The sequence below is a fragment of the Eublepharis macularius genome, chromosome 2, assembly GCF_028583425.1.
Source record: "Eublepharis macularius isolate TG4126 chromosome 2, MPM_Emac_v1.0, whole genome shotgun sequence".
NCBI lineage: Eukaryota > Metazoa > Chordata > Lepidosauria > Squamata > Eublepharidae > Eublepharis > Eublepharis macularius.
Genome location: NC_072791.1, coordinates 4,573,413 through 4,597,154, shown reverse-complemented (window position 1 = coordinate 4,597,154; position 23,742 = coordinate 4,573,413).

Below are 23,742 nucleotides of genomic sequence, written 5' to 3'. Positions count from 1 at the left end.
GGCCCAACCAGGGGCTGTGGGGAAAGGAACAAGGGCGAGGCCATGCCCAGAGTTGCACCATCAACAGTCTTGGGGCCTTGCAGGCCTGGCCTATGCCTCAGAAGGGAGGCAGGGCTCAGACAATAGAATGCACCTGGGGACAGGCTAGAGGGAGAACCTAGCAGCAGGGGACGCTTCTTGGGTCCCTGGGCATGCAGGCAGAACAGCTTCTTAAAACCTCTGAGGAGGACAGGGTCCGGACATGGAGGCCATTGGTCCAGATTCCCTTTATTCACATTGGGCCCGCCCTGAAGAGAGGGCATGGGAGGGAGTCCAGTGTCATCCCACCCCGAGACAATCCTTTATCAGGACATCCCAGGGCTTGGCAGGCTGGAACTGTCAGGAATTGGCTTGTCAGCCCCTGAGGCAGGGTGGGGGATGTCCCCACCTGCCACCCCCTGGCCCTGCTCTCCTGGCCAGCGGAGGGAGGGGGGAGGCACCAGGGGGAGAAGCCCGCACATGCGCTCCTGCACTCCTCCGTCACATTGGAAAATTTCATCATTTTCTGGTGCGACAGGTTGTACTGAAGCCAGATTCATTAAAAATTGCCATTTTAAATTGATCTTGCTTCAGTGCAACTCACAGCTCCCCTGTTGTGCTGGAAAATGACATCATTTTCTAGTGTGATGGAGGAGTGCAGGCCGAAAGAACTTTGCTGCTCTGTGCCCCACCCCCGGCTCCCCCCTGGTTTGGCCCCTAGGGGACCTGGTGACCCTAACCAGGGCGCTGCTTGGGAGTCTCATATCCTCTTGTAGACAGACTGCAAATTTCAGCCAGGCATACGCCTTCTTCTTTCTCACTCTAGCATGAAGAAGGCTCCAGTTCATTGCAGCGGTCTAACTTAGGAAGATACCAAGGCAATAAGTAAAGAGTCCAGTCGCACCTTTAAGACTAACCAACTTTATTGTAGCATAAGCTTCCGAGAGCCACAGCTCTCTTCATCAGAGGCAATAAGAGCTTTCAGGAAGGGTCAGTGGCTCCTGGTGTGACCCTCGGCTTCTGTGTTGTGCTAGAAAATGATGTCATCTTCTGGTGTGATGGGGAAGCATGTGCACGCTTTGTGCATGTGCCTCTCCCCAGGTGTCTCACCCCCTGCTAGCCAGGTGAACCGAGGAGGAGGGCCAGGGCCCCAGCAGGTGGATGGTATCCCTAGCCTAGGATCAGGGCAGACCTTCTACAGAGGAGGGGGGCAAGGGCCCCGGCAGGTGGATGGTATCCCTAGCCTAGGATCAGGGCAGACCTTCTACATGCAACGCAGATGCTCTACCATTGACCCATACATGCTAGGAGCAGTTGAGAGCCAGTTAAAGTGAAAAGGGGTACCATCTTGCTCAGGCCCTTTCTTGGAGATTTTGGGGGCACCTCTGATTAGTAGCAGTGGAGGGAACTGATCTGCTGAAAACCAAGGGGAAGGGCTCGGAGGGAACAAAGCCGAGCCCCAAACTGACCTGGTCCGAGGAATGGCAACAGGCTTTTGATAAATTAAAGGCTCTGTTCACCTCCGAACCCGTCTTGCGTCACCCAGACGAAAACGAAAAGTTCATTGTGCAGGTGGATGCCAACGATACAGCCATGGGAGGGGTGATTTTGCAGGACGGGGAGGACGGACAGTTACACCTCTGTGCTTACGTCTCTGGCAAGTTTTCGTAGACTGAGAGAAACTGGTCTGTGTGGGACAAAGAGGCTGTAGCTGTTAAACTAGCCCTCTGAACCTGGAGACATTGGCTAGAGGGAACCAAGGTACCTTTTGAAGTGTGGACAGACCGTAAGGCTCTAGAGGCCCTCCGATTGACCCGCAGATCAGGCAGAATTCTTTTCAATCTCCCCGGGTCTTCGAATGTCTTAGCAAATGCCCTGTCTTGCCACCTACAACATGACAACCAGAGGGAGGAGATTATTAACACTATGTTGGTTTGGTGTAGTGGTTAAGAGCGTGGGACTCTAATCTGGAGAGCTGGGTTTGATTCCCCACTTCTCTGCTTGAAGCCATCTGGGTGACCTTGGGTCTGTCACAGCTCAGAGCTCTCTCAGCCCCACCCACCTCACAGGGTGGTTTTTTGTGGGGATAATCATGACATACTTTGTAAACCACTCTGAGTGGGCATTAAATTGTTCTGAAGGGCGGTATATAAATCAAATGTTGTTGTTGTTGTTGTTATTATTATTATGTTCACACCAACTCAGCTGGGATGGGCAGTGATGATGCACGAGCTCCAGGCGCCCCACTTGTGGGTTGAGAGAATCAAGGCGGAACTAGAAAAAGAGGGGGAGGAGAGACTACAAGATCCTCTACAAGCTGTATGTGCCAGAAGGCCTCCGGGGGGAGGTGTTGAAGAAACGCTAGGTTTGCTGGCATCCTGCCCCCAGCTGCTGCCCCCTCTCACCTGGCAGGTGTGGGGAAAGGCACTGGGAAATGGGGGGGGGGAGGCAGGCCAGAGGCACATGAGAGAAACATGAGTGCCCACCCATGGTTGCCAGCAAATGGCATCATTTCTGCTGCCATGTGGACGTGTCGCGTCACATCATGGGCCAGTTCTCTAGAAATTGCCCCCAAACACTGCATTTGGAAAATGACAGGAGTGACATCATTTTCTGGCGTTGCAGGTGGGTGCTGCACAAACTTCACATGCACAGGGAAGTGCCTGCCACCACACTCTTCGCACCCTGCCCCTCAGTTGGCCTTTGGCGGGACCTGGCCACCCTTGGTCCAGCTGGGCTCTTGGGGGGCCTTCCTCATTAACTGTACATGGGCACGTGTAGGAACTGAATGGCCATGAGAAATGCTCAGGTTGCACATAGATTCTTTCATGACGAATGGAAAGGCAGAAGCATCCAAATGTGCAGAATTTTCATTTATAATTCTATCATTTCCATTCCGATTCCCAAAGCCCTGGGAAAAGAAGGAGACCGTTTCTAGCACGAGTAGGGTTGCTGTTCCCTTGGTGGGGGTGGGGGATTCCCTGCTCCCAGCCTCCTCGCCCCGCCACCACTCACCTGCCTGGCAGGGTGGGGGGGAAGGTGTGGGAACGAGCCTCCTGGGGCTTGCTCCCAGTGTGGCTTGACAACGTTGCTCTCAGGAGTGCCATCATCTCACAAGCCCCAGAAAGGCTCCTGGCCTTCACGCCAGACAATTCGGCCTGTTTGGGGGCCCAAATTGGCCCAGCACGAAGCTGAGGAACACTCCCGGGCCCTGTGTGATGATGTCACTTCCAAGAGCACTCCCAGGTGCTGCGTGATGACATCATTCCTGGAAGTGACGTCATCGTGCCATGCTGGGAGCGTGTGCTTTGCATGCACACACACATAGCAAAGCTAAGTGCCGGGTCCCCTCCTCTCCTGGTAAGGGGACCTGGCCCCTCTAAGCCCGAGAGCGCTACTAACCCACTCCAGACGTGGCTGTTCCTGTTTATTGGCACTCCCCTTCTGTCAAAGATGCAGAAACAAAGGCCTACATCCAGGCAATTTCAGGCCCATGTCTGCCTTGGGGTAGGGTTGCAAACTCTGTGTTGGGCTATTCCAGGAGATTTTGAGGATGGAGCTTGGGGAGGGTAGAGTTTGTGGAAGGGGGACTACCATGGGGCCATAGAGGCCTCTAATGCTGTGGAGTCTACCCATGAATCGGCCAGCAGAGTCACCAGCACAGGTACCAGGCCCTGCAACAGACCAAGATGCCAACTCTACCCTCATATCTACCCAGGAAATACGATTACAGGACCCAATGGCGTCAACTACACTGTCTCTAGCTCTTACAGCTGCTCATCCTCCAATCTGATACAATGTCCTTCTGCTCTGTACATTGGACAAACCAGCCAACCTCTACGCAAAAGAATAAACGGACACAAATCTGACATTAGAAATGACAACGTCCAGAAACCAGTGGGAGAACACTTCAATCTACCGGGACATTCCATCAAGGACTTAAAGGTCAATGTAGTTCAACAGAAACCTTTCAAAAACAGAATCCGATGGGAAGCTGCTGAATTGGAATTCATATGTAAATTTGACTCAGTCAAGCTGGGATTGAATAGGGACTATGAATGGTTATCTCATTCTCAGAAGTAACTGACTTCCTTAACAGAAGCAAACTGATCTCCATATCAGAAGCTACTGTTTGCATCTACTCCGCCCTCCCCTCTCCACCTATATATCTGACCAGTTTCTTCTTGCCCTCCATGCATCTGATGAAGAGAACTGTGATTCTCAAAAGCTTATGCTACAATAAAGTTGGTTAGTCTTAAAGGTGCTACTGGACTCTTTCTGATTTTGCTACTACAGACTAACACGGCTAACTCCTCTGCATCTACCCTCCAAAGTAGCCTTTTCCTTCTGGAGAACTGATCACTGAAGTCTGGAGATCAGTTGCAATTCCGGAAGATCTGCAGCCCTCGCCTGGAGGTTGGCAATCCAAGACTGGGGCAAATCCATGTTCTTCCTGCAGGCCTCGTGTGCATCCTTCGTTGGCAAACGATTCCTGTGTGATACTCTGGACGTTGAACCTGCTCGCTTGAACTGTTGCGTTCTTAGCCTGAAGATGGCGTTCTCCTTTCTCCTCCTTTCCCCTTTCTTTCAAGTTCTCCAGCTTCGGTATATTGAGTGCCAGTTGCAGATCAAGTCTGTTTGGCGGCTGCACCCCCTGCATCCGTCTCTTCTTTTCCTGCTGTTCTTTCACCTGTCATGAATGCAATTTCAGTTGGCTGCTGACGATACCCGTAATCTCTCACTTTGATTGTGGAGGAAGAGTCTGCCTTTTGGAAAAATGATGACAAGGGTCTTTTCAGCCCCTTCAGAAGATGGGTGGCCAGAAATATGTAACTCCTATCTAGTCGATACGTTTCCCTCTGACCCCTCTGCCCCTACCATGCTCAAACTGATATCCCTCTTCAGAGATGGGTGCAGAAGATCTTGCATAATTTCTTTCCTTCAGGGCTTCTTACTCCACTACTAGCCTGCTTGCAGAGAAAGTGGATTATAAATTAAAACAAACAAACAATTAAAGAGATACTAGGCATCTGCCTTTGCCTTATCTAGGGTTTTCAGGTCACCTTGTCCTGCCGGGAGGTGGGGGATCTGGCGCCTATCTTCTCTGTTGACTTTGGCGCGTGTGCAAAGTGTGGGGGAGGTCCCAGGCCCATGTGATGATGTCACTTCTGCGAAGTGACATCATCGTATGGGCCGAGGCCGCCCCTGGGAGCATTCCTGTGCTCCATGGAGGGCAGAATCGGGCCAAATTTAGCCTGAATCGGGCCCGATCCAGGCCGATCTGGGCCTGAATTGGCCCAGATCAGGCACAAATTAGCCTGGATTGGGCCTGAATCAGCCCAGATCTGGCCCGGATTGGGCTGCTGCTGTACACAGGAGCACTCCCATGCTCTGCAGTGGCCAGATCTGGCCCCATCCAGGCCCAGATTGGGTCCGAATTGGCCTAGAATGGGCTGCTGCGGCACACGGGATTGGGGCCCAATCCTGGCTGGATCAGGCCTGTGGGAGTGCACCATTCCTCCTGTGAGCACGCCCCTGGGAGGCCCTTGCTTCTCCTGTTGGCCAGGTAAGCAGGGTAGGGTGGTAGTGGGTGGGAGCAGGGGATTCCCCTCCCCCAGCACGGGACTGGCAACTCTAGCCTTATCTGATTTCTGATTGCTTCCGTGGTGCCAGCATTCTTTTTCTGTCCCAGGGCTTCGAGTACTTCTGCACTCCCTTTGTGGTTTCCGGGTAGGGTTACCAGGTGCCCGCCAGTGGCAGGCAAACTTGCCCCCTTATCCGCCGATCACTGAGCAATTGGCGGGAGGAGGCAAACTCCCGGAGTGTTCCCGCCACTGGCACGTACCTCAGGAGTGCGTGCTGTGCGCATGCTCCCACCCCTCGCGCTGGCTGTGGGAGCATCCCTGCGCTCTGATTTGGCCCTGGGACAGATTTGGCCCCAAATCGCGGCCGGCACGATGACGTCACTTACAGAAGTGATGTTGCCACGCACTTGGCATGGTGACGTCACTTGCAGAAGTGATGTCATCATGCCACTGCCGGAGCGCACACGCGCTGATGCACACACGCAAGTGTAAGTTCCAGGCCCCTATCTTCCCGCTGAGAAGAAAGAGGGACGTGGCAACCCTACTTCTGAGGGTCTTCACTGGAGGTCTCCACTCCCTCTTTGCCCTGTACTCTGTTAGCAGTGCGGTGCTAGGCAGCGTTGGTCTGATCTAAGCCCGTTGACTTAGAATGTAGTGACTTCATCTGTGAGCGCAGCTTGAGTGGAAACAAAGTTGTTGCAATCATTTTTCTTTGCTTGCTTGCTAGCTAAGTCAGCTCCGTCGCCTGTTCAAGTTTTGTTTCTTTCTTTGAAGAAATTTCTACCTCTTTGTTTAAAAAGGCATAAATAGGAGGAAAGGGAAAGATTCCTTTTCCTGTTGTTTTTAAAAGCCTCACTTCAAGGTCTCTTCCCCCTCTCTTCCTCTTTGTCCTTTCGTCAGGATTGCACTGAAATGCTGTCCAAGTATGTGATACCTTTCTTTTGTGTCTCATGTGATCAGTTGGTAGTGTGCTGGAATCATAACTTTTATGTCAAAACAAAAGCTCTGAATGCTATTTTGAGCTTTGTCTCTTAGTATGTGGTGGCCTTTCTGTTCTTAAGCTAACTGCCTCATTGTTCTAGCCACATTCGAAGATTGTCACTGGGTCTCTGTGACATCCCTAACCATTCCGTACCATTTATTCAGTTTCCAGTAAGACTGTAAAATAGTAAAGAGTCCAGTAGCACCTTTAAGACTAACCAATTTTACTGTAGCATAAGCTTTCGAGAACCACAGTTCTCTTCGTCACATGCATGTCAGGGGCATCTGACAAAGAGAGCTGTGGTTCTCGAAAGCTTATGCCTCAATAAGGTTGGTTCGTCTTAAAGGTGCTACTGGACTCTTTACTATTTTGCTACCACAGACTAACACGGCTAACTCCTCTGGATCTATGACCACAGTAAGACTGTGTTTACCTGGGATGTCAAAAGGGCCTTTTAATGACATGTGCAGTCCTGATTGTTTGGAACGTTGGCTTGTTATCGTATGTTTGAAATCCATTTTTTAAATGGACAAATTTGTCTTCTTTTCTAAAAGGATACTGGAGCGCTCAAAAAGGTGCTGAAAGGGGGAGCCAAAATAACAGGCCCTTAGCGGACTAGGGCCAGCATACCTGAAGGACCGCTTCTCACCCTATACTCCCTGGAGAGTGCTCTGCTCAGCTGACAAACATCTACTGGTGGTCCCTGGCCCCAAGGAGGTCTGTCTTGCCTCGACAAGAGCCCAGGCCTTCTCGGCCCTGGCTCCAGCCCGGTGGAACTCTCTGTCTGTGACAACTTGGGCCCAGCGAGATATACGATCATTCCCCCAGACCTGTAAAATGGAGATGTTCCACCCTATCTTTGGTGGTTGAGACAAATGGGTCTCCTATTCAGCCTTCTACCGGGGTGGGGGTGTCCCCTCTCAGTTTTTGCTTCTCTCATCTGTTGATTGTCACCATCCACTGTGGGCCCAAAATGAATGTATGCGGGACCGTGCAATGCCGAGGGTGGGTTGTGAAACTGCATCTGCTTTTTTTATGCTATTAGTTTTAACTATTTTTGTCTTTTTAAATGGATGTGATCCACTCTGCTTACAGGGAGAGCAGACTAAAAATCTAATAATAAAAAATAATAAATAAATCAAGGCATTAGAACAACTTCCCGATGAAGTAGCCTAAGGATTTGGATTCTTTTTTGTTTAGAACAGGTACCCCTAACCTTTTTGAGCCTATGAGCATCTTTGGAATTCTGACCAAGTAGTGGAGGCAGCCATTTAATGGCTGCCACAGGAAGTGGAGCCAGCCACAAAATGGCTGCTGCAGGAAGTAGAGCCAGCCACAAAATGGCTATCACAAAATGGCTGCTGCAGGAGGTAGAGCCAACAATAAAATGTCAGGGAGCTATTTTTAATGTATTGTCGAAGGCTTTCACGGCCGGAGAACGATGGTTGTTGTGGGTTTTCCGGGCTGTATTGCCGTGGTCTTGGCATTGTAGTTCCTGACGTTTCGCCAGCAGCTGTGGCTGGCATCTTCAGAGGTGTAGCACCAAAAGACAGAGATCTCTCAGTGTCACAGTGTGGAAAAGATGTAGGTCATTTGTATCTACTCAGGAGGGGTGGGGTTGAGCTGAGTCATCCTGTAAGAGTTTCCCAGGGTGTGGAATGCTAATGGCGGGAGGCTTCACTGTATCCTGAGGAGGTTCTTTTGCATATGGATTGGTACTTGATGTGCTAATCTTCTCTGCAGGGCTATTGTCAAGGATAGAATGTTTTGTTAGCCTGGTGTTCTATCCTTGACAATTCTATCCTTGACAATAGCCCTGCAGAGAAGATTAGCACATCAAGTACCAATCCATATGCAAAAGAACCTCCTCAGGATACAGTGAAGCCTCCCGCCATTAGCATTCCACACCCTGGGAAACTCTTACAGGATGACTCAGCTCAACCCCACCCCTCCTGAGTAGATACAAATGACCTACATCTTTTCCACACTGTGACACAGAGATCTCTGTCTTTTGGTGCTACACCTCTGAAGATGCCAGCCACAGCTGCTGGCGAAACGTCAGGAACTACAATGCCAAGACCACGGCAATACAGCCCGGAAAACCCACAACAACCATAGCTATTTTTAACTCTAATAATAACTCTTCAACATTTCAGGCAGAAGATCTGTTTTAAATTAACATATTGTTTAAAAATATTTTCTTCAGTACACATAGTCACGCAATGAGGACCCTTGTGCTGTGGTGGCAGCTGCTGCCAAAGCAACATTTTTAAAGATCTGCTCAGTCAGTAAGATCGCCAATGGCCCATCAGAAGCCCTGCTGGACAAAAGCCCCCTCTGGCCCTACACAGTTGCTAAAAAACACTTGGTGGGCACCAGGAGAGGTGTCAGTGGGCACCATGGTGCCCACAGGCCTTTAGAGAAAAAATGACCCAAGGGAGGATGTGATAGAGATCTATAAAGTTATGCAGGGGGTGGAAAAAATGACTAGAGAGAGTTTTCCAGACAGATTTTGAGAGTCAGAACTCCGTTCTTCAGACATGAGTCTGATGAGATTTGTGTGTGCAAGTGCTGGTGCTGGTTGCTGAAACAGAGGCTGAGCGCTTGATTACAGCCACTGTCTTGTTAAGAAGGTAATGTGTGAATCTTCCCTCAAGGTAGCTGTGGTTCCTCATCTCCCCCTTGCTCAGCTAACATGGAAACAGTGATTTGCGGTCGCTTCACAGAGTTGCTGTAAGATTGCAGAGATAAAACGTGTGGACTGTTTGAACGTTCAGGCAAAAATATGGTCCCTCCCTCTCTCTATTTGCAATGTATTTATTTAAAAATAAGTGTGCACTGCTTTTTGGACTAGCGCTCCCAGTGCTTCCCAGAAAAGCATATGCCATGGCACACAGACGCCTCAAAATTGAATGCCGCCATATACGGAAAGTGTGGTCTATATGTACCTTAAATAAAGACAGGCTACTGATGGTAGACAGATAATTGCTGCTGAAATCTCTCCCCCTCTGCCTGTGAAAATGAATGGAAGTGAGGGCTGTGCCCTTCTCCCTCCTACAGGTCTCTGTCGTTGCAAGGGGGACTTTCAGTTGCATTCCTTTTTGTTGTTTGTACCGGGTCTTTTCAGGACACCTCCCCTACGCATCTCCATTCCAGAAGTGACAGCCTGCCAGTCCTTCTCATGGGGTGAAGAGGAGAAGAGCCAAGTTGCTGAAGAATTGTCCTAGGAATGGCCTTGCTTGTAGTCCTGCACTCTGCACAGTTATCTTGCGCTCACAGTCTGTTTGCTGCCTCTCATTTGTTTATACTTTCATCATGTTTTATACTTTTACCATCCCCTTTGGACCATCTGTTACTTGAATTGGTCTCCTTGCAATAAGAGAATTGTGGGCAGAATTAGCAGCAAGGAAGACGGTTATGCGAGAGGCAGCAACTATGGGTTCTTGTGCACCAATGTCTACAAGGATCCCTTCCTCTAGAGAACCCTTTCAATAAGCAGGCAGATATTCAATCTAAAAGGGGTTTTGATTTAAAATATTACAGATCAATTGCACACAAAACACACAGCACACACAGACAGAGCTAACTAGGAAAAAACAGGGAGGAAAGTTGGAGAGCGTTGCAGAGTTGGGTTTATAGTTACCAGGTCCAGAAGATTGAGGGTGTCCAAGGGAGAGCAGCTTCAGTGACCAGTAAGTACTTCATGGCAAGAGGGAGAAGGGCTCAGACGTGCCACCTGCGGGCATGTGGAGGGTCCAGAGAACACACACACACGGAGCACATGGCAGGACAGTCATATATACTGTGTAACATGCCCTGAGGCAGGACTGAGAGTCTCTGCCCTAAGACAGTGCCTCAATGGTTCTTCCCAGGGTGGGACAAAGGACTGGGAAACTGTCTCCAGGGTGAGGCAATAAGGCTGGTGAACTGTCTCCAAGGTGGGATGATGAGCTAGGAAGGTTGGATTAGGTCTTCCTGGGAGGGACTATAGGTGTAAAAAGATTATTTGATGACCCACGATGGCCGGATGGGCGCTGCCCCCTTTCCTGTCATTTTCTCTTCACGGTGGCAAAAACTGTACTGCCTGTTGGAAGCTACTTTGAGGGGTTACAAAACTGACCTTCCCAATGTCCAATACCCACCAAATTCACAGGGGCAGCAGAAAACAACTCCACGCCTTCCTCTATATGGCAGCCCTTCAAGTACTTGAAGATGATTATCCTATCCCCTCTCCGTCGTCTCCTCTCCAGGTTAAACCTACTGAGATCTTTCAACCTTTCCTCACAGGACTTGGTCCCCAGACCCCTCACCATCCTCTGGACATGTTCCAGCTTGTCTATGTCCTTAAATTGTGGTGCCCAAAACCAAACACAGAACCATGGGTGGCTTCAAAACAGGGTTGGACAGATTCATGGTCCATCAAGGGCTACTAGCCTTGGTGACTGAAGGGAGCCTTCATCTACTGAGAGCCAAGCTACAAGTGACGCCTTACACAGGTTGGACACTTGTCAGCTTCCCTCAAGTTTTGATGGGAAATGTAGGCGTGCTGGTTTTACAGCTTGGCTCTCCATTACAGCTGCAAGACCAGGACGCCTACATTTCCCATCAAAACTTGAGGGAAGCTGACAAGTGTCCAACCTGTGTCAGGCGTCACTTGTAGCTTGGTTCTGAGGCAGCAAGCCTCCAAACATCTAGGAGGAAGCATCGGGGAAGGGTCTCGGCCTCTCTCCCCTGTCCGTTGGCCCTCCAGGGCAGCTGGTTGGCTGTTGTGTGAGACAGAATGCTGGACTACATGGACGACTGGTCTGATCTAACAGGGTTCTTTCGATGTTCTTATCTCGGCTGGTTTGGGGAGCAAGACCCAAGTCTGATGGCACCTTAAAGACCAACCGATTTCCAAGTTATGAGTTTTCGAGAGTCAAAACTCCCTTTTGATTCTGGAGAGGTTTATAAGGAGAGTTTGGGGCATGCAAGGGAAACCCACCTGCTTGACACACCCATCCTGCTGGCCTGTTGCCGATTGTTTGGTGGGCAGGTTGGGTTGCTTGGGAGTCCCTTGAGCCTGTTCATTGGTTTACTGCCTGTGCATTCCCACAGTCATACACAGCACACCTTGACCCTGCGTCCGCATCGCCTCTGACTTGCAGTGCTTTGCTGCCAATTGCTATAAGTGAACTAGGAAGGAAAACAGTCATAGATAATTTTGGGCGAGTAGCTATGTTGAGATTGTCTCATCATAGGATTTTCAAGGTAAGAGATTAGCAGAAGTGGTTTACCATTGCCTTCTTCCACTTTGCAGTACTAACCAGGGTTAGTTGAAGTGACACTGCCGTTGTCTGTGAACGATCCTCCACCAGGGTCACCATCTATTACTGCTGCTGCCTGGTAGCTAACCTTCAAGAATTCCTCCCCTCCCATCGCCACTGGAACAGTCAATTCTCTTCTGCTGATGTGACTGTTGTGTCCTGAAATGTGTGGATAACAACAACATTCAATTTATAGACCGCCCTTCAGGACAACTTAATGCCCACTCAGTGGTTTACGAAGTGTGTTATTATTATCCCCATAACAATCACCCTGCGAGGTGGGTGGGGCTGAGAGAGCTCCGAGAGAGCTGTGACTGACCCAAGGTCACCCACCTCGTTTCAAGTGGAGGAGTGGGGAATCAAACCTAAACTTCACTGACACACTCAGCCCCCCTCACCATGTTGAAGTGTGTATCCAAGAGGAGGTTGGGAATGAGGAAATTGAACTTGTTCAAGATTTTCTATTCCTTGGCTCAATTGTCAACCAAAAGGGTGACTGCAACGAAGAAATCAGAAGAAGATTGAGACTTGGAGAAGCAGTTGTGAGGGAGTTAGAAAAGATCCTTAAAAGATAAAGATGGCCCTCATAAAAGATAAAGATGGCCCTCATGAACCAAGATCAAGATAATCCAAACTATAGTATTCCGCATTACTATGTACGGATGTGAAAGTTGGATGGTGAAGAAAACTGATAGGAAGAAAATTGATTTAATTTGAAATATGATGCTGGAGGAGGGTTTTGAGGATACTGTGGATGGCAAAAAAGACAAATGTGTGGGTCCTAGATTAAATCAAGCCTGAATTCTCCCTAAAAGCTAAAATGAGGAAACTTAGAGCCAAGCTACAAGTGACGCCTGACACAGGTTGGACACTTGTCAGCTTCCCTCAAGTTTTGATGGGAAATGTAGGCATCCTGGTCTTGCAGCTGTAATGGAGAGCCAAGCTGTAAAACTAGGACGCCTACATTTCCCATCAAAACTTGAGGGAAGCTGACAAGTGTCCAACCTGTGTCACGCGTCACTTGTAGCCTGGCTCTCAGGAGCAATTGTAATTCCGGGAAATCTCTAGGCTGCACCTGGCAACCTTAAGAATGACTAAGAGCCAAACTAAAAAGTGATGCCTGACACTAGTTGGACACTTGTCAGCTTCCCTCAAGTTTTGATGGGAAATGTAGGCATCCTGGTCTTGCAGCTTGGCTCTCCGACTGCTGTCCAATGGACTTTTCAACTGTCACTTGTCCAACATTCCGCCAAGCTGCCTACATTTCCCATCAAAACTTGAGGGAAGCTGACAAGTGTCCAATCTGTGCCTTTTGTCACTTGAGGTTCTGCTCTGAGGCTATAGTACTTTGGTCACCCCATGAGAAGACAAGACTCTCTGGAAAAGTCAACAATGCTAGGAAAAGTGGAAGGCAGCAGGAAAAGAGGAAGACCCAGGGCTCATTTCGAGGGGGAATGAACAGGAACGCATTTCCGGCAGTTCCCCAAAGAGGTCACATGTCAGGTGGCCCTGCCCACCTGACTCTTGGCCATTTTGGGACAGTTTCAGCCTGGATTGGGGCCGAAACGGCCTGGATCGGGCCTCTGACGGGTGGTGGATCACTCTCCCACTCAGCAGCGACCCAATCCTGACCATTTAGGGCCCCTTTTTGCCATTTTGGGCCCCATTTCAGCCCTGAATGGCCAGGATTGGGTCCAAAACAGCCAGGATAGGTGATGTCAGGGGGTGTGGCATATGCAAATCAGTTATGCCAATGACACACTTCTGGTGATGTCAAGGGGTGTGGCATATGCTAATGGGTTATGCTAATGAGTTATGTTAATGAGTTCCTCCAGCTCTTTTTCTACGAAATGACCCCTGGGAAGACCCAAAACAAGATGACTTGACTCAGTAAAGGAAGCCATGTCCTCCAGTTTGTGTTGGGAAAAGGGCAGGGCTTTTTTTCAGGGGGAACGTGGGGGAACGGAGTTCCGGAACCTCTTGAAAATGGTCACATGGCTGGTGGCCCCGCCCCCTGATCTCCAGACAGAGGGGAGTTTAGATTGCCCTCCGCGCCACTCAGCGGCGCAGAGGGCAATCTCAACTCCCCTCTGTCTGGAGATCAGGGGGCAGGGCCACCAGCCATGTGACCATTTTCTCCGAGGGCAACCCACTGGGTTCCACCACCTCTTTCCCCAGAAAAAAAGCCCTGGAAAAGGGGTTAAAAATAGCTTAAATTCAGCGTTGCAATGGATCTTGAATTAATAGAGAGTCAGACGCTTGTTTGTTTTTTAAGAATATTTACTTCTAAAGGAAAAAGGTACAGGGGGTTTATCCCCTACATCTTGACACTACGGAGTACAAACTTAAACAGCATGAGCAATGGAGATTCTTGTCCTTCTTGACCTCAGGATTGGAAATCACATGACCTATTGCCCAATAACAGTTTACAAACATATCTCAATCATGCTAGGAAAAGTGGAAGGCAGTAGGACAAAAGGAAGACCTAAAACGAGACGGCTGGACTCAATCAAAGAAGCCACGTCCTCCAGTTTGCAGGATCCGAGCAAGTCTGTTAATGTGAGGATGTTTGGGAAGTCTTTCATTCATAGGGTCGCCATTGGTCAGAGGCTACTTGATGGCACATAACACACACAGCCATGTTGGTCTGCAATCAAAAAGCAAGATTAAAGCACATTAGAGCCAGTTTGGTGTAGTGGTTAAGAGCGTGGAACTCTAATCTGGAGTTTGATTCCTCACTCCTCCACTTGAAGCCAGCTGGGTGACCTTGGGTCAGTCACAGCTTCTAGCTCTCTCAGCCCCACCCACCTCACAGGGTGTTTTGTTGTGGGGATAATAATGACATACTTTGTAAACCACTCTGAGTGGGTGTTAAGTCATCCTGAAGGGCGGTATATAAATCAAATGTTATTTTTTATCATCATCATCATCATCATCATCATCATCATCATCATCATCATCATCATCATCATCATCATCATTAGCACCCAAAGACCAACATGGCTTCCAGGATATAAATTTTGACAGTCAAACCTCCCTTCATATTCTGGAAATCTAGTTGGACTTTAAGGTGCTACTGGACTCAAGACATATATAAATAAATAGCGTGTAATTTTTTTAAGTCTTACCATTCTGTGTTTGCCTCTGTCTGGCACATCCACATAAATGAGCGCTGCTCTGTCTGGATCTGCAGTCGTTTGTGTATGTGTGTTGTCACACAGTTCCACGGCAGTCACAGTTTTCCACCCCCTGGTTTCATTTAATTACCTGACCCAACCATGACCCTAAAGGAAAATCAATTTCTCCGAATGTACAGGTGTAAATCCTGTAGCAAGTGAGACGCCGCCACCACAGCGACTGGGCAGCCGCACAGCAGCTCAGCATGGCTGAATGTGGAGCAGCCAAGGGGAGGCGAGCTGATCCGAGGTTTGGCGCCTGTCAAAGGGATATGCCTGCCACAGGCTTTTCAGCGAACCTTGTTTAAATAAGACATGGTGCAAGAACAAAGTCCCGGAGGAAAACACTTTTGCTTCACTGGTGTGTTTTAATGAGGCAGGGAACAGAGGAAGGAGGTTTCAGTTCCTCTCTGTGTACTTTTTTTCTTTTTGATATTATTTTAAATTATTTAAAAGAAAAGATATAACAGTAGAAAGTACATAAAGAATTAGACAAGCACTACATTGAAAATGAGATTAAACTAATAGAAAAATACATTCAGAATATATAACACAACTTAATTGTATAATAGCTCTCCTTCCCTCTCCTTAGTTACTTATACCCAAACTTTAATATCAACTCTTTTTAATTAATCATTTCTCCTGTGTTTTATCTTTGTAATGAGTTGCCTTTATTTATCTTAATTTTAGCCTAAGAAATCAAAGAAATCTTTCCATTTCCCCCAAAATTCAGCTGTTGGTCTATTATGCACGTAAGTAGTTAATTTGGCCGTTGATGCATATTCATATATATCCACTCTGACAAATCAGGGCACATATCTGTTTTCCATTTCGCTGCATACAGCACTCTTGCTGCTGTCACCATGCAGCAAAAAGGGTCTCCCTGTTCTTTTGTAACATTATTTGGTAGAATGTTTAATAATAGCATGTTTTTTTGGATTTAGCTCAAACCTGAGCTTGAAAATCTTCTGCATCTCTTCATGTATTTTTCTCCAGTATTTTCGCGCTTTCTTACATGAGAAAGCACAAGAAAGCTGTGTGTACTTTTCACATCCAAAGGAGACCCCTCCCTCCCACTTCATACATTTATGGAATGCATGGGGACTAGAGATGTTGCATATCCACCAAATCTAGTCTTGCTTTAAGCATATCAAGCCAGCATTCTAGATATCTCTCCTCTAGAGGAGTTCCTTGCCCAGAGATATTTGGGGAGGTGTTAAGTGTGTTTGTGTGTGTGTAACTCCCATGACCTAATTGGTTTAGCCCAGTAGGGAGGAGTCAGGGTCTGGAACCAGGCAGCTGAAGAAGAGGATAATTGCTGGAGAGCTTGATAACTTTTTATGTGCTCTTATAACCTTGAATAAGGTCATCAGAAACACGTTGCATGTGAACAGTAGAGACTACAAGTGGTGTATGTGTGTTATATTTAGTTTGGTATTATTGTGGTAGAGAGTGCCCTCAAGTCAAAGTTGACTTCTGGCAACCCCCGGCAGGGTTTTCATGGCAAGAGATTAGCAGAAGTGGTTTGCTATTGCCTGCCTCTGCAAACCTGGTCTTCGTTAGAGGTCTCCCATCCAATTACTAACCAAGGCTGACCCTGCTCAGCTTCTGAGATCTGATGAGATCAGGTGTACCTGGGCAATCCACGTTAGGGCTTGGTATTATTACTGAAATATTATTATTCTTGCAGGGTTGTAATTCCCAAGCTGAGGACAGAATTCTAGGTTCCAGTTGCTTCATAATCAAGAGGATTGTAGTAAAGGACTCTGGCTTTTGGCAGGGGCAGATCTAGGGGGGACGGGGGGGGGTCGCTTGCCCCTGGCGGTGACGAAGAGGGGACGTCGGGCTCAGCTGCCAGCTGGGAGTACGCGCTGCGGAGCTGGTGGCAGCAGCGCCGGCGGCTGAGCGGGAGGGCTGGGAGGCCGCCCACATGCTGCCCCGGCTGCCGGCTGCATCTGCCCCACAGCTGCTGCGCCCGTCACTGTGCGGTCTGGGTGCACGTGCATGCTTTGCGTATGCACACAAGTGGTTGCAGGGGCACCAACAGCCCTGGAGCTGCCCCTAGGTGCCAGCAATCCTTGCTACGGCACTGGCTCTTGGTGGAATCTGAAAAGCTGGGCCTTGCTTGCCCAGAACGATTTCAGAGGCAAATAGTTACTTGACTGAACTTTAAGACATTATTGGCTTCAAGTTTCTGTTCTTGTTGCACCTATGAGTTTGGTAAAAAAACCCAGTTGTATTGTTTGGATTGTTGAAAGCTTTGGTGTAAAGACATTTTCTTAACTTACATTTGTGTTGCAGTTTTGATTCCTAAACAAGCACCGTAGAACCTATACAAGTAAACCAACGAAAAGAGGTTATATACGCACACAAGCATGTGAAGGCGGGAGGGTCTTCCCTCATAAAACATTTTGGAGCAAAGAGGAGACATGAGCAAATTTTGGACCAAACTGATCCATGTAGAGCAGTCATCTCAAAACAGGTCCAGCTAATTTATTACCCGCTTGCTATGGAATGAAGGGATGGTGCAAACTTCGTGGTGATTGTGTTTGGTAGGTGAACCTACCGTGTCCAGCATCAATCCTTTGGGGCCTGAGCCTCAGATCAGTTCACTTTGTCGCAGCCTGAACAGCGTTGCAGCTGCGCAGGAGCTGGGGGGATAGAGTTTCCTTCCCTTTCCTTGGGGGAGCTTGTGAAGGAAGAAAGTGTTTTCACTCATAAAACATTTTGGAACAAATACTCCAAAAATATTCCTATACTCCCTGGCTGCATATGTGCAGTAGGTAGGGTTGCCGGTCAACTCCATGCAGCCGTGAGAGTGCTTGGGATTGAGGCCTGGCAAAATGACATGTGTGACACCACAACATCTCTTCTAGCTGGGAATCCAGAAGTGGCGTGATGCTTAGCCAATCCAATCTTCCATGGCAAATCAGAAGCCCTGGTGGGCAAGAGCCCCCTGGCCCCACCTACTTGGTGGTCCCCAGAACACGTGTTGGTGGGCGCAATTGTAACCATGGGCACCGTGCTGGGGATCCCTGCTTTAGGATTTTCCCTGATTTCTATGGTAAAAACCGTAGAGCGATTCCTAGAGTGTTGTATGATGTGGTGATGTCACTTCTGGGTTCTAGCTAGCTATTACTTCACGGCATGTCCCCCTTGCCTCTATTTTTGCTCCTGCAACTGTATGGAGCAGTGGTGAAGAGCCAAGTTCGGGGACAGGCAGTTGTCCACTATGGGAGGCAACTTGTCACCTCTAGCAGTAGGTGAAATCGATTCTCCCCCAGAGTTATGGATAGTCAGGCCAGAGGTACTAGGATTGTCTGTGCACATATGCAAAATAACCTAATGACAAATGAGTAAGACTTTTAAAAAACCAAGTGTTTATTCATGATTGTAAAGAGTCCAGTAGCACCTTTAAGACTAACTAACTTTATTGTAGCATAAGCTTTCGAGAACCACAGCTCTCTTCGTCAGATGCATCTGACGAAGAGACCTGTGGTTTTCGAAAGCTTATGCTACAATAGGTTGATTAATCTTAAAGGTACTACTGGACTCTTTACTATTTTGCAACTACCGACTAAGAGGGCTAACTCCTCTGGATTTATTCACGATTGATTTGCTCACTATTTATTTACCTGTTAAGTTGCCCAGCAGAACAGAACATGAGCTAAACAGGCAGGCGTTCAAGCATCTCTAACTGAAATGTCCTTCTTTGTGAAGAAAATCCTCTTTCTCCCCCTCCTGTGAAATTTCCCACTGCTGAGGGAAACTTCTTTCAGTCTCATGCTCGGATCATGCATCTGACGAAGAGAACTTGATTCTCGAAAGCTTATGCTACAATAAAATTGGTTAGTCTTAAAGGTGCTACTGGACTCTTTTTGATTTTGCTACTACAGACTAACATGGCTAACTCCTCTGGTTCTTTCAGTCTCTGACCTTTTAGGTCAAGCCACAAAACTCACACACATTGACTTATGCAGATGCAAACACACACAGAGGGCAAAGTCTCTCCTCCTTCACAAAAGTTAGTCCAATGGGGGAGAAAAATGGGTTATGGGAAACCACTTTAGCGCTGGCATGGAGACAGACGGCAAGGCAAGCCAGGAAGGGGTGGAGAACTTCCATCTCTGTCCTTTGAGCTGGGTGAAATCCATGCATTTTGGTAATGTAAATGGAAAATATAAACGTTGCAAACGAGAGGAATTTCAAATAAGAAACACTAACGCAATTTACATAAATCCATAATGCATGTCCAAAATGCAAACTACATTAATTCGATAATATCTTCGACTAATGCTGTTATAACTTTGCATACGTGTAATTTGTACCCAGCTTTATATGTATTATTTGTAATTCTTGAAGGCCTGAAAAGGAAATTAATTGCTAAGAAAGGGAATTTAATTCACCTCTCTGATTAAATCTGGTATTTCAAACAGGCACACAGAAAATGGGGTTGCTAGTTGGTCTGCTTGCCTGTGTAGCTCAACCGGAAATAATTCTGCCCAAAAAAGCCACACACCTCTAAGGCCTGATTCACTCTATACAAACCAGCTCCTCATTGGCTGTTCTTGCATTTCCACCAGCTAAAGAATAAGCAGCAACGTGGGGGTCCGTTCCCCCCATTCAAAGCTTGCCTCACCTACAAAGTCACTAGGGAAACAAGCCAAAGCAGTTCTAAGCATGTCTCATTTTATTATTTTATTTATTTATTTGTATTATTTATAGTCTGCCTTTCTCATTGAGACTCAAGGCGGATTACACAATGTGAGCTAGTACAGTTGTGTGCCATTGTAAAATCAACTTATGTTTGCTGCGTCGCCTTTACCTTCTGGGACGGAAGTGGGGTTGCACTCCAACCAACCTGCTGACTGTTTTTCCACCCGGATCCAGATGAATGCCATTCAGGTATGCTTGTGTATGGGTGTGAGCAGTGCTTTTTTTCTTAAAAAATGTTTAGGAGAACTCTCAGTTTGACTCAAGAAAATCACCATTTTAAAGTTCAAATCGGAAAAAATAAATGCAGTCAATGGACAAAATTACCAAGAACATGCTCACTCTTCACGTGGTCAACAGAAGACGGGGCCGTGTGCCCACTCTCCACGTGGTCTACAGCAGACGCTGTATCACACAACACTGTTGTCGCATCTTTTGTTTTTACAGAGTCATCATTCACTTTACACTTCTTTGCTGGCTGTGATGATGTAAAATAGTTAGTAATTTTCCTACTTATATTGAAATCCTGCCACTCAATGAGGTTATAGGCCAAACTTTCATCAGTAAAACACCACACTACTTCACAGATTAAACACTCACTTCCATCTGAGACTCAGGAAACACTGTGAAAGGAAATGACATCAGAAGACGGTCGGTGATGAGAATTATGGGTATTGCCAACCAAGCCCCACTATAGTGACACGTGCGCACAACCAAAGAGTTTCGGTATAGACAAACTCTTTGCACTCTTTGCGCAAAATGTACACAAATACACAAATTGGTCGCCGCCACCAGGGGTAGCAACAAGACTGACCAATCACCGTGCTAGATTCCAACTACCAGAGCTCCAAGTGGCTTAGAGAAGACTTGTTTGTACTTGTCTGCACCCTAACGATCACCGATTATGCCAGCGATCTCGGTGGCGTCTTCGATGCTCAAAGACGTTCCATTTTTTGTAAGACAAACAGCGCTCCTAGTGAGTTTAAATATAACTAAACATCTTTGTTGCCAACATACACTACATAAAACTTAACAAATCACATAAATATCCATAATATGTTTGGAATTGGTTTAGTGGGAATTCCAACATTTTAAAATTTTTACTTTCTCCTGTTAGATTCACAAAATGTTTAGGGGTATGCGTACCCCTGCGTATCCCCAGAAAAAAAGCACTGGGTGTGAAAATTCAAGGGAAGTCATTATCCACGCTGCATTATCAGAGCCTCTGCCCTTGAAAACTAGATTTTTTTGGCAGCAATTGAAAACCTCATTTTAGCCATGTGGGCTTTTAACAAAGTTAAATTAAAACCTGTATAAAAGAAATCTGGAAATGGAAACCACACACAGCCAATGTGGACGTACAATTGCTTTCTAAAATGCTGAACCCTTCAATGTTGATGTGGTAATTTAGCGTGAATCCAATATGGATAACTTGTCAAGAGAGGGGACAAAATTGGCTTTAATTTCACACAGAACTGGATTAGGCTGCTCACATCTTCCAAGCAGGGAAGGACAGGCGCTGTTTCTCTATGGCGGCATGCTCTCTCTCTCTCTCTCTCTCTCTCTCTCTCTCCTTTTAAAAAACATCTATTTTGGCTATGGCTTCATCAAGGACTTACATCTTATGTTAATGTTTTTCCCAGCTCGCACTGGCATCTAATAAGCGCTACAGATTTTTTTTGGAATAATTTGTTCAGCTCCTGCACGTTTCAGGTTTCCCGTTTTGTTCGCTGAACAAATTCTTAATTATCTCTGGGCAATTGAAATGCTCTACAAATCCTCAAGCCGTCAAAGTTATTTCTGTGCATAATGTATAAAGCTAATCTCGTGGGAGGCTATCTGTCTTTGAAAGGTTTACTAATGGTTCCCTCCACACACTCACCCTCCTTGCCTTGCCACATAGGCTGGTTTTGAATTCCAAGCTGCCTTCCCAAATGTTGCCGAATATTGTGATGCAGAGCAAAGCTTTTCGGTTAGCGAGTGGGAAGGGAATGGCTTGGAACGTGCTGGTGCACTGTTAAGGCGCAACAAGAGCCACACTTGGAGAGCAATCCTAAGAAGGTCTACTCAGAATCCTACTCAGGTCTAGTCAATGGTCCTTACTCCCAGGCAGGGCTTTTTTCCAGCAGGAACGCAGTGGAATGGAGTTCCGGAACTTCTTGAAAACGGTCACATGGCTGGTGGCCCCGCCCCCTGATCTCCAGACAGAGGGGAGTTGAGATTGCCCTCCGCTGGAGGGCAATCTCAACTCCCCTCTGTCTGGAGATCAGGGGGGCGGGGCCACCAGCCATGTGACCGTTTTCTCCGAGGGCACCCCACTGAGTTCCACCACCTCTTTGCCCAGAAAAAAAGCCCTGCTCCCAGGAAAGTGCTGTTGGAATTGCACTGTTAGTTCGGCACGTCCCATTCATCAGCTCCCAGTTCTTATGACCCATGAATGCCAGAGGGATGAACAGTCAGTCTGCAGGGCAGTGGCATAGTGGGGCTTGGCAGCACCCAGGGCAGCTCCCGGCAGGAGGTGGTGCCCCTGGCAGCACACACACGCATACTTTGCACGCACACGTTCCTGGAACTGGGTGATGATGTCACTTCCGGGAAGTGATGTCATCGCGCAGGGTGCAGCCGCCCGCTCAGGAACGCTCCCGCCATTCGGGCTTGCCTCCCTGCCCCTTACCAGGCAGCCCTCCGTGGCGGCTGCCTGCAGCACTGCCGCCAGCTCAGTGCGCTCCTCAGCTGCAGGACGGCCAGCTCAGCGCCCAGTGAGTCGGTCACCCTGTTGGTGCAGCAGGTGGCCAGGGCGCCTCCCGCAGATGGGGTGCAGGCTCTCCTCAGTGCGATGCCCCTTAAAAATTATGTGCCTGGGGCGACCACCCCTCTTGCCCCCCCCTGCTATGCCATTGCTGCAGGGAAGGCCCTGTGAGACCCGTGTTCCAACCCGCTTTCTCCCATTGAGCTCTTGGGCCAGAGAAATGCCTTGATTTAATTGATGGAAGGGGTATAGGAATGGCTGGATGAGCCCGCTGGGAAGGTGAACCAGCAGATGGAACAGACTGAGAGAAGAGCCACGTGCCTGCCCCTTAACCCCCACAATCCAAACAGACTGACAGAGTTACGGTAAAGCACTGAGAAACACATAGGAAATTCCCACCGTAACCAGCTTACTCATGAGAATATGCAAAAATAACATTGGCATTAAAGAATCATTTAAGTCCCGTGTAAAATACATACATAATACCTATTCCATTAGCAGTTGTCAAAGTCTTCCATTTAGACTTCAGTACAGTTACATAAGTGTTAAAGTGCAAAATGCAAAGACAATAAATATAGAATATGATGCCATAAATACAACAAATATGAAAAAGGAGTCATAAATAAAAGATCATGCCATATCGGCAACCTTCATAAATAAGTCCAAAGTCATAGGTAAGTCCAAGACGTGCTGTAGTGCCAAAGTGCATCGAAAAGTCACAATCCTCGTTGTCACTTTATTTCCTTTGTAGATGAAGAAAGAATGCTCTCGCGGCTGTTCTTTGCTCCCCTGTTTCGAGAGCTTTTTCAAGAACACACCCTGCAAAGGTGTATTAAATCATAAAGTTTCTTCACAGAAGATCTCCACAAAGACCCCAGCAGCTGCCCCACCTATAGCCAGAATTCCTCTGAGAGCCAAGCTACAAGTGGCGCCTGACACAGGTTGGACACTTGTCAGCTTCCCTCAAGTTTTGATGGGAAATGTAGGTGTCCTGGTCTTGCAGCTTGGCTCTCCATTTAATTGAAGTTTACTGAGCGGCAGTCTATGGGAGGGAGAACATGCGGTCGGGAGGGGAGTGCAGGCGTCGGGCTCTCGCCGGGCACCCCCCCTTCCCCTCCGCTGGCTGTGTGTGTGTGGATTTCTGTAAACTTCAATTAAATGGAGAGTCAAGCTGTAAGAACAGGACGCCTACATTTCCCATCAAAACTTGAGG